This window comes from Amphiprion ocellaris, chromosome 14 (genome assembly GCF_022539595.1).
Source record: "Amphiprion ocellaris isolate individual 3 ecotype Okinawa chromosome 14, ASM2253959v1, whole genome shotgun sequence".
In the NCBI taxonomy this organism is placed as follows: Eukaryota; Metazoa; Chordata; class Actinopteri; family Pomacentridae; genus Amphiprion; species Amphiprion ocellaris.
In genome coordinates this window covers 18,829,031-18,839,809 of record NC_072779.1, presented here as the reverse complement: position 1 = coordinate 18,839,809, position 10,779 = coordinate 18,829,031, and the positions used below count along the sequence as shown (strand labels likewise).

General features: G+C 37.5%; 1 long non-coding RNA gene across 1 annotated transcript; it reads right to left on the bottom strand.

Annotated features, from left to right (window-relative positions):
- Positions 1 to 4,668: 4,668 nt before the first annotated feature.
- On the bottom strand, positions 4,669 to 9,345 carry LOC111585578 (uncharacterized). The gene is made up of 6 exons (XR_002747836.3): positions 9,189 to 9,345; positions 8,204 to 8,261; positions 7,228 to 7,330; positions 7,045 to 7,114; positions 6,701 to 6,875; positions 4,669 to 5,569 (listed from the first exon to the last, which is right to left on the bottom strand). It is a non-coding gene; the product is annotated as an uncharacterized LOC111585578 (long non-coding RNA).
- Positions 9,346 to 10,779: the final 1,434 nt, after the last annotated feature.

Genomic DNA, 10,779 nt, shown 5'->3' with positions numbered 1-10,779 from the left:
GTGGTCTCTGGGAACTGTAATAACACTGATAGAGCTAATCCTCTCCAACCAACACAGATGTCAGGTTCAGCCTCCGCCCTTACTGTGACAGATGATGTTGACATGCAAACAACGAAGTCACCAGGGGATTGGATGAGCTATGGGAGCACATATCAGCTATGGACATGTCGTGTATAGCGTTAACCATCGCAGTGGTCATTTATTACCCACCAGTGAGCAGCTGTAATCACCCAGGTACATGATAAAAAAAACAGTGATGTTCCAGTAGCTGCGTGCAAAACAAAATACTGTAAGATTATGGAAAAAAATCTCTTAAAATGCAGTAATTCTCTACAATTAAAATATATTTAGTAGCCTTCATTTTACATAAGATCAAATGCAATTTTTGTCTTTTATAATAATAATAATAATTAATACAGGATTTTTTTTATATGTAAAAAAATTGAAAAGCTGACAATAAATGTGGCAGGAGAAATATATTAAGAATGATGGAATACTGTAAGTTTAAAAAAATTGTAAAAACAGTGAAAACAACTGCAATAATCTGAAAAATATTGATGATATTTTTAGCTGATTTAAATAAAATAAAACTATATAACTTTGTGGTCGCACACTGTAAAAATTTTAATTATTATCTATGCATACAGATTTTTGATTTTGTTTTGTTGAGATGTCGTTGAGTTTGTTTTAATTTTTTTCAGTCAACATATAAATTGACACTTTTGCTGTAATTTTATTAGTTAATCTGTATGTATTTTAACAGGTGACATATAACATTGCAGTAAATTGTTTAAAAAAATGTAAAATGATTCTTTTAGAGTGCAAACATAAGGACATAGATAGATAGATAGATAGATAGATAGATAGATAGATAGATAGATAGATAGATAGATAGATAGATAGATAGATAGATAGATAGATAGATAGATAGATAGATAGATAGATAGATAGATAGATAGATAGATAGATAGATAGATAGATAGATAGAAAGCTATTTTTGTGATATTTGTTTATTTGTGTATTTTAGAAATACAGAAAATGTGTAAACTTGTAAAATATCTGGAACTTTTTTTTACTGTATATTTTATTTGTGAATTTGATAGGGACAGCGCACATTCATGAACCTCTATTTAGACAGCAGTAGACGTAAATATGCAGGATTATAGCAACAATGCTAATTTACATCCACGGTCCCTAGGCAGACTAAAACAAACAAGCAAACAAACAACACCCTGAAAAAAAAACATAACAGTGAAACATACAATGAAATATAGGACAATAGGTCACAACAAAAGCACATTAGAAAAAGTACACAAAGAAGTTAACGGTCCATGGTCACATGACTAACTAACTATTTGACACTGGGATAAGTTCTAGGCTTCTGAATGGTTTTAAACACTCATGGATAGAGATATTGGTCTGTTTTCAAGTCTTGAAGGAGACCTGAGAAGCAATAAATAAGTCATTGATATTGATCAAACCCCTGCTGAGAGCTCCTGCCAAGTCTTGCTGAGCTTCCTGTTTGTGTGACTCATCTTCATCATCATCACGGTAGATTCTCTGTCTTTGGTCCTTTGTCGTCTCAAAGACGGGTGAGCGCTGCTGCGGTGGGAAATTCCACCACAAGGCCTAATAACAACATGCCAGATCGTCCCTGCTCCCAAGAATAGAACAGACAATGAGTGAATGGAACAAACTCATCTATTCTCTCTGTATAGATTCACTAAACGATTATTACGGATGTCAGGGAAAATTGCAATTCTAGTGATAAGTGCTCTCAGCTCAGTCTTGTGCTCACTTAAAGCCACCCTGACCTTGAAAACAGTGCGCACACTTTGACTGCAGCTGGAAGGGGAGGAAATTCAGTGTGCTTCCCCTTTTCTGTTGTAGCTTCAAAAGATAATCTGGATGTGGTGGATTGCATTGCAATGACATCACCCGTGCCTAAAATCCATTGGTTGTATGAAAGGGGTTTTGAAGAGAATCCACTCTGCTCAGCTGCTCTGAGCCATGTGTATATACCAGCTTCATTCTCCACTGAGCTAAACATTCTATAATGGAGTCTGTCATTTACCGTGCAAAGTTTAATTTAATCGTACAATAAAAGATTAATAAAAGTCATCTCAGGTCATTACACATATTAAAGTCAAGCCTTTACAATAACATCGAGAGAAACCCAACAAATCAAAATGATTCACTTTGATATGTCATCAGAATGATTTTAATCTAAAAGAATTATACAGATGAGTATCTGTTAATTTGAGAGTTTTGCTGCTGAACTTTAAAATGCACAAATTCCACATCAGAGCTCATTAACTAATAAACTGCAAGTCCTTTTAGTGCTGCATGAGACGATAAAGCTTCGTCAGATCATCATTTTCAAAGGACTGAGGAAATTCTCCTCATTATTCTGTTGATTTATGTTCTAAAGAACTGAAAGAATTTCTGTTTTCATAAAAGCGGAAAATTATACAGCAACTATTTTAGTGATGAAATGTAATGAAGTAGATTTACTCAGGTACTGTGCTTAAGTACAATTTCTGAGGCATTTTACTTTCCATTATCTGCCAGTTTTATACTTCCATCCCATTGCATTTCAGGGGAATATATTGTATTTATTTCTCTCTACATGTATGTGACGGCTTCAGTTGATTTTAAGGTGAAGATTTAACGAGATAGATAACAGAACAATCTTTTAAAAATACACCACAAGACATCCTTAAAGATGAAACCAGTTTTTCAATCCTTTTTGCTTCTGACATCTAATGAAAAGCAGGTTGTAACGACATTTCACATGAGTTGTTCACAGCTTCTCCAAATAGTGATTTTCCCTCTAACCTTCTCATATTTTGATGAATGATTAAATGATCCATCATGTTACCAAAAATCAAAGATGAGAGAAAAAAGTATGAAAAACTGGAAACAGATTAGTTTATGAGAAATTTGTTTTTCTTTTTTGCTGTAGATTTATCTGCTGTCCCTGTGTATGAAACTTTAAATAAAGCAGTTCAAACAAGCTCCACCTACAGCAGCTGCAACAGTAACATGCTGCTGACACACTGACATTTCACTATTAATAATATGAGGTCACCTTTAATAATAAATCAGTGGGAGGGTATTATTTTTACTATTTTTGGCTCATACTTTGTAATTTTCAAGAGGAATTTTTAACACAAGAAAAGAGTGTTTTTATATTGCCATTTTGGCACTTCTGCTACTAACATAATCTCAATTTATGATTGAAATGACCTCAACTACCTGGACTGATAAAGCGATGACCCCACCACAGCAGCAGTTACATGGATATGAGGAGCCAAAAAGTCAAGGAAAATATTGTGCAATGATCTACCAGGGTTTTGTTACCATTTGCGAAGAAATATTCTGCTGAGGACTTGTCTCACGGGGCTGCACAGTGGTGGTTAGCACTTTCGCCTTGCAGCTAGAAGATCCCTGGTTTGCCTCCCTGCCTTCCTGGGATCTTTCTGCATGGAGTTTGCATGTTCTCTCTGTGTATGCATGGGTTTTCTCTGGGTATTCCAGTTTCCTCCCACAGTCCACTTTAATTGGTAACTTTAAATTGTCCGTAGGTGTGAATGTGGGTGTGATTTTTTGTCTCTATGTGTAGCCCTGTGATAGACTGGCGACCTGTCCAGGGTGTCCCCTGCCTCCGCCCTAAGTCAGCTGGGGTAGGGGCCCTAATGTGGATTAGACGGTATAGATAATGGATGGATGGATGGATGGATGGATGGACTTGTCTCATATACAATTCAAACTTAAGTTACATCAGTCAACTGACCATCATATCAGTTTATGTGAGAGCTTCATGTGCTTCCGATCAATTTCCCAAACAGTGTAAACAGATAATGTCCAAGAGGTCAGTCATTCATGCAGGAAAATGATGGTTTTAGACGCCAGTCGAAGACTGTGTCTGCACAGGGAGGCCAGACAAATGATCAGTCAGTGGAGCCAACAAAAATTAGCTGGACATTTTAAAATAGGCTTGAAAGCTGCTGAGTCAGACATGAGGCTCGTCACAGGAGGGTGTCTGTGGGTTACTGCTCTGGCCCAGAAAATCAGCTCATACACGTCTACACTGTAAGAAAATGTCATGTAGATTAACGGTAAAATACTGGCAGCAGGGTTGCCAGTAGTTTACTGTTAATTTTACAGTTCCCCTACTGTAATCAACTCTACAGTAGGTTACTGTAATTATACCATGCACTGAATTACAGTACATTGCTGTATTTTCTTGATATTTACAGTAAACTACTGGCAGCAGGGTTGCCAGTAAACTACAGTTTTTCCTAGTTTGCTTACTGTAAACCGATTTACAGTTTATTACTTTTATCATGTACTAAAACACAGTATAGTGCTGTGTTTTGTTGAATTCACAGTATACTTGTAGCAGGGTCTACAATGCTGTTTTTTCCAAATTAGCAATAAAATTTCACCCTAATCCCAAACAGAGCACCACGTAGTCATTTTTCTAAAAAGAGTATTACCATTACCATTACTGGCAGTGTTGATGACAGCCAATCACTATGAAGCAAGCACTGTCTTTACTGTAACCTTGACTAGCAATTTCAGTGTAATATATGCAACATATACCGAAAGACTTAGCTACCTAAAATGCATCAATAAAAAAAAAAATATGGAAAAGAAGAGACTTAGAAAATATGACATAAATGATGTAACCCAAGATTTATTTTAAAAGGCAGCACGCACCAACTGAAATACTTCATTTGTTGATACAAACAAACAAACAATAGAGTTGGAAATTTCAAGTAGGCCTAACAGAACAAGGCAGTCTATTTGCTCATCAAATATGATAACATTAATAAAGTTTTTAATCTAACCACTGAGAGTACCACTGCCTTTTTGATACAAAATGCACAATTTGTCAGCGGGACTGAAAAATAATAGAAATCCAACAAATCTTTTTTAAAATATTAACCTAAATGGTGGATTTCACAGGAGGATACATCATTCCTTCAAACTACCTTTCTCTCACAAACAACAGCTCAGACACCCCTGTTCAAATGTCAACAGTGTTCGATGATCAAAATTTCTGCAAAAATGAAATACACTCCACACATTCTAACTCAGTTTTAGCTTCACTCAGCATTTCAAAGCAAATGTTTTTAAATTAACTTAAATGGGTATCTTAAAACATAAAGAGAAGGCTTCAAGTCTGATTAGAACAGAACTGATCAAGGGCCTTTTCTGGGACAAGTGAACATGATCCCTTCTTGTTAACATAAATGGCAGTTCTACGGCATAAATACCCACATTTCTGAAGTCAAATATAGCAGATTGACTAAACAGGAGAACAAGAACACATAACTTCAGGCAAACAATGTGAAATAATCACGGCTGCGTTGATGTGAAGTGCCTGGGTTCACTGACCTATATGAAATTCCACTCAAAGTCTATGAGGTTCTTCAGAAGAGTGGACACACGGGGATTGACTGTAACAGACTTCTTCTGAACGACTCTCCCTGTCCTCTTGGAGACAGTCTTGCCCCGGCTGGCCTTGGTTCCTCTCTCTGGGTTGATCCCAATGAAGCGCCTGAAAAACACAGCAGTCTGAGATTAGAGGTGAGATGGAAATAAAATCTGCTACTATATAAAGTAGGGTTGGGTGACATGAATAAAATCAAATGTCAAAAAAGTTTTACCCAAATATCATGCCAATCTTGTGATGCTACAGTAGGGATGACTACTGGTGGTTTCATGAGATACTTGCATACACATTTTTGATAGACAATCATTACTCATTTGGAGATAATGATCAAAGGCTAGCAACAGATATTAGAATGGCTGCAACAGTTTCATAAGTTCAGAAAATTGTGTCTCTTTACTGTAAAGCAGTCTTTAAAACCAGGAAAAGGCAACAGTTACACTAAAGCCAGACATAATGGAAAATAACATTAAGTAATGACTGGAAATAGACTAAGGGTTGGAAAAAAGTGTTGCACACTATGGCTCAATACGCATTTCTTTTTTCTTTAGATGAAGTTTTAGGCCTTCAAAATCAAGAATATTGGCAGAACACAAGCATTGGCATTTTATATCAGGCACACCCTAGTAACAAATGTGATGGTGATTAGACATTGAAGTTCCACCATTAAGGTGAGAAAGAAAATCAAGACGCCTCCAATAAGTCAAACTTTTTAAAAGACAGTGATAGGAACTACAGTTGACCAGATCATTTCAAACAAAATAAAAATCAATGCATTGCCCAACCCTAATATTAAGTGGTCATAAGGTGAGGGTAAAATGATCATGAGAGAGAGAGACAGAGAGACAGACAGAGAGAGAGAAACAGAAAGAGAGGACAATAGACCTTTTTCAAAGCAGCCATTTGACATGGAATGTCGACCAAATCAATGTCAATATGTAAATGAGAAATGTTGCCATAAACTCCCTCAACTCTGGTGCAGATTTCCCCCCCAACAAATATATTTTTTACAAGGATTATTTTTTTTTTACAGGTAAAATACTTATGGCGTTAATTATCGTTCTGTTTCATTAAGTGTAGCAGAGGTTTTTCAGTGAGGCAGCATTAACAATACCAGGGCCCTGGCTCTGTTAGACCTTAATGGACTGCAACCTTAGTTAATGTTATCAGTATCATCTGTGCAATTTCATGTCAAATTGACTGCTGTGAAAAAGATTTATTAGACAACACAAATTTTACCTTTGAATGAATTCAAGTGTACAGGCAGCCTCATCTTGGTACTGTAGGTTAAAGATGTAGTACACTGAAAACAGAGCAGCGAGCCCTGTCACAAATGTTGGTTGGATGCCCTCAAATAGGACATGACCCTCAAGGCTGATCATCCAGCATCCAGCAGTCACACGCTTTGTTCCACCTGAATGTGAAATTAGAGTAATTTCAGAAAGTATTTTGTCTTGAAAATACACCTGTGTTTAGAAGAATGTTCATGCTTAACGGGAATACAGATAACTTTAAAAGTTACAGATAACTTTAAAAGCTCATCTGATATGAAAAATACAGAATGTCATTCACTAAAGACATACCAAGCAGTATTAGACGAGGAGTCGAGGGTAGGGTGAGTGTCTTCTCAACATCAGTCACTGTGGCAGAACTCTGTAGCGCACAACCAGTATAATTGTAATGAGAATATTAGTTTCATGATATAATTTTTAAGATGGCAACAATTCATTTCAATAAAAATGAAGAAAGAAGAGAAACAAACTTACATCTGCGAGAAGGATAAGCCCGTTTGTGGTCTAATGGAACAGTCTGCAAAGGAACCTTGTGCGCCATTGCAGGTGACAACCTTGGTTCCCACAACATTGGAGGCTTTGTTGAGAATTTCAGCAAGAGTCAGCATTTTTGCAGATATTGTGAAATTGACAGAAAAACATTTTTTTTCTTTTGCAGTCAGGCAAGGCACACTTGAAAACTGAGTTTGGGATATTCCTATGAATTCTCATGTGCCTTACATATGCTGATACAGTGGTACATTCAGTAGCACAGACCTGGCATGGGAACATTTTGCACAGCACATCCAACAACAACAAAAACTGGTAATACAAAAAACAAAGACGTAGCTTAGTGTGCGATATTACGACTCACTAGCATTGATGCTGAAAAAAATGGCAGGAGAGTATCAAGCAGACTGATTGCCTACTGCATTGAAAGCTCTTACTGATACAGGGCCATGACATAAAAAGGATGAAGCCAAAGAGCCAAACAGAAATTAAATTGTTGGTCAAAAAGTCAGTGTAACTTTTAATATTCTTAATTTAACATTATTGACTTGATTGATTCAAAAGTATGCTGTAACTTGCTCTACTAAAGTCAGTCTTTTAATGTTACAACAAATATTACCCATTCATATGGAACTGTATAAAAAAGGAAAAATCCTCAAATAAAAGCAAAACAATGCTTCTAGCCACAAGCCAACAAACAAAATAACTATACGACTAACTTATTTGAACTATTTAGAAATTGGTCTCACCTTAAAAAAAAAAAAAAAAAAAAAAAAAAAAAAAAAAGTACTGTCCAGTCACAGCATGACAAGAGGACTGCATTAGAGTGCTGCAAGCTAGTTTATGTTAGCAGTTGCAGTTTGTGTAAGGATAGAAAGATAATAGTACACAGGGACAAACTGGGACTGAAAAACAGTCCGGGACTGTCACCCAGTCCAGCCAGTTTAAGTAGAATACTCACTTTAAAATGGAAGGCACACCTCACATATCTGTCTGGCTGTACAGTAGAAAACGGTAACCTGAAAACACATAAAAGATAGCGTCAGTCAGGATTAGGGCTGGGCAATGTAGACAAAATATCTAATTGCAATTTTTCTCACTAATATTTAGATTTGGTGTGTGACTTAATTTTGTACCACAGACCAAACACCAGTCTAACAAATCTAAACTCTGTTGCTGTGGCAGAATACCCTCATTTTTTCAGCCAATTTCGAGTTTACACTAAGTGAGTTTACACTAAGGTTTCAGACATACCCGACACACTGTTGTAGCGTGTTAAATATCATGTTGGCGGGAGTTTCAGACGCAGCCAGTGACTTAGTGTTGGCTAACACTGCTAAACTTGCTAAGCTAACCAAGTCAGTTATCACACTAAACGCCCGATTATCTACAATACAGTCTTATCCAACGAGCTACTTAATCACCTGGGGATGTCGAAGAAGTTGTCAATGACTCACTTTAGCGGTAGTTGAGCAGGGATTAATTTACACAGTTAATGTGCTAGGTGCAGACGTGCTAACGTTCGCTGCAGCGGCTACTGTTGAGGACACTGATAATGTGCACTCGTTAGCTTTTAGATCAACTCTATTTTGTGTTTGTTGCCTTCGTCATATTACATAGACAGAAGCGACTGATGCCTGCGTCGTTTTGAAAAGTTACTCACTGCCCGCTCTGTGACTGAACGCCGCTAACTAGCTCCGACAACTGTCGCTCTCATCTCTGTCACCCACATGCGCTCCTGCACGACATGAGTTTGCCCCTTTAATGCAGCTTTTACAATTTGCTAAGTGCAACATTTCAAATCACCATGTCTGACATTCTATTAATAGTTCAGCCAGCCGTCCTCGACCGCCGGAGTCCTGTTCTCCTCCAGAAAAGTTCAAATGCCCAGTCCTCACCAGATAGTATAAGTAAATGTCACCAGACAGATAAATATTTCAACTTACCGTGTGAGCTGCTTTATACAGTGCAGGATTCCGATGGATGATCCTCGATTTGCTCATAAAGTGCAGGATTCAGGTGGCTAATCTTCCTAAAGAATGTTCTGCCGTCTCCTGCAGACATGCGTAGTGTGTTGTGTTTGTGTGGCCTCTTCTCCGTCAATTCAACATCTCTCCCAGAATGCAACGTTATATACAGTATAATACAGTATTTATGGGAAACGCCAGCCCGCCCGTAAATATTTCCCAGAATGCATTATTTTCTACGGTAACATACTGTTTTCACGGAAAACAGTATGTTACCGTCAGAATTTCGCTGTTTTCTTACAGCAATTTGTTACAGTGTAGACTTAACAGCAGATTATACTGAGGACAAAGCAAATGGTCACCAAAGCACGTCAATACTGAGATAACTTTAACAAAAACAAAAGCAATGTTTGGCTTAGCAATATTGAAGACATTTACATCAGTTTTGGTGGCTTTGCTCCTGTTATGAGAATAAACAGCAAAGAAAATAGCACTGAGGATATTACATACTCCTTTGAGTTTTATTATATTCACCCTGTTGTCTGCTGTCAGGAAACAGAACATCCCTCTGTAATATGGTCGTATGTATCCTTTGAACACTGGGGAGAGACATATAAAGTAAAGGTCTGGACTGCTTCAACGTGGAAAATTAAGACATCAGATGCTGCATTCTGGTGAATTTTAGGAACCAATGTGTGCCTTCTGTGCATCGTTTCATGCTGAAAATTCCCTTGTAAAGAAAAAACGCAAAATTCAGCGACAACGTACGTGTTTAATGTTTTTAAATAAAACTTCTTTCCTTCTATGTGTTATTACTGGGGAGGAGAAATCCGTGTGTTCTAAATTTACCACTGTTTTCCTCAGCAGGAACTTGCAGACTGCTTTAAGGTGACCCAAACATTTGTATGTGCTCTATGCATCCTTCAGAACCTTTTGCAGACTGTTTTTTGGGGGAAAAAGGTAGTAACTCAAAGGTGGGTACCTCTGCCCAGCCCTGGAACACTGCAGTGTGGGCCTCGTTGCTGATTGGTTAAACTTGGAGAAGACAAATGTGGATTGATTCATCTCAGACAACTGCTATTGCTCTATTTTCTCAATGTCTTCATTGAGTAGCAGAATTCTCCTCTCTAACAACCTCATCTTCAATGCAACATGCACCATACAGGCAATCACAACAAACCCTCCATGTTTCCTACATGCTCTTAGAACTGGAGTTAGGTCCAGTATTAACTATTTGTTGTTGTGTTGATGCACTCAGAATTGATGTCACAGTAGAAGCTGTCTGTTCCAACACCACAATGGAAACAGAAAGTCTGAAATGGAAAATTTTGGTGGCGGTCATAAACTCGCCTGCCCCAAGTTCCTGCAGTGGAAGATTGATGTATATCCTGTGCACCCCCCTGAAATCCATGTCTATGCTGTCAGATCATTTATTCTAATCAACTTTTTGTTTGATGATTTTATGGACACTACAAATGGTCTTGATGCTATTGTTTTACCGAATTTTTAATATCCATTATTGGCCAAACACCTTGAAGACGGCTAAATTCCATCCATCCATCCATCCATC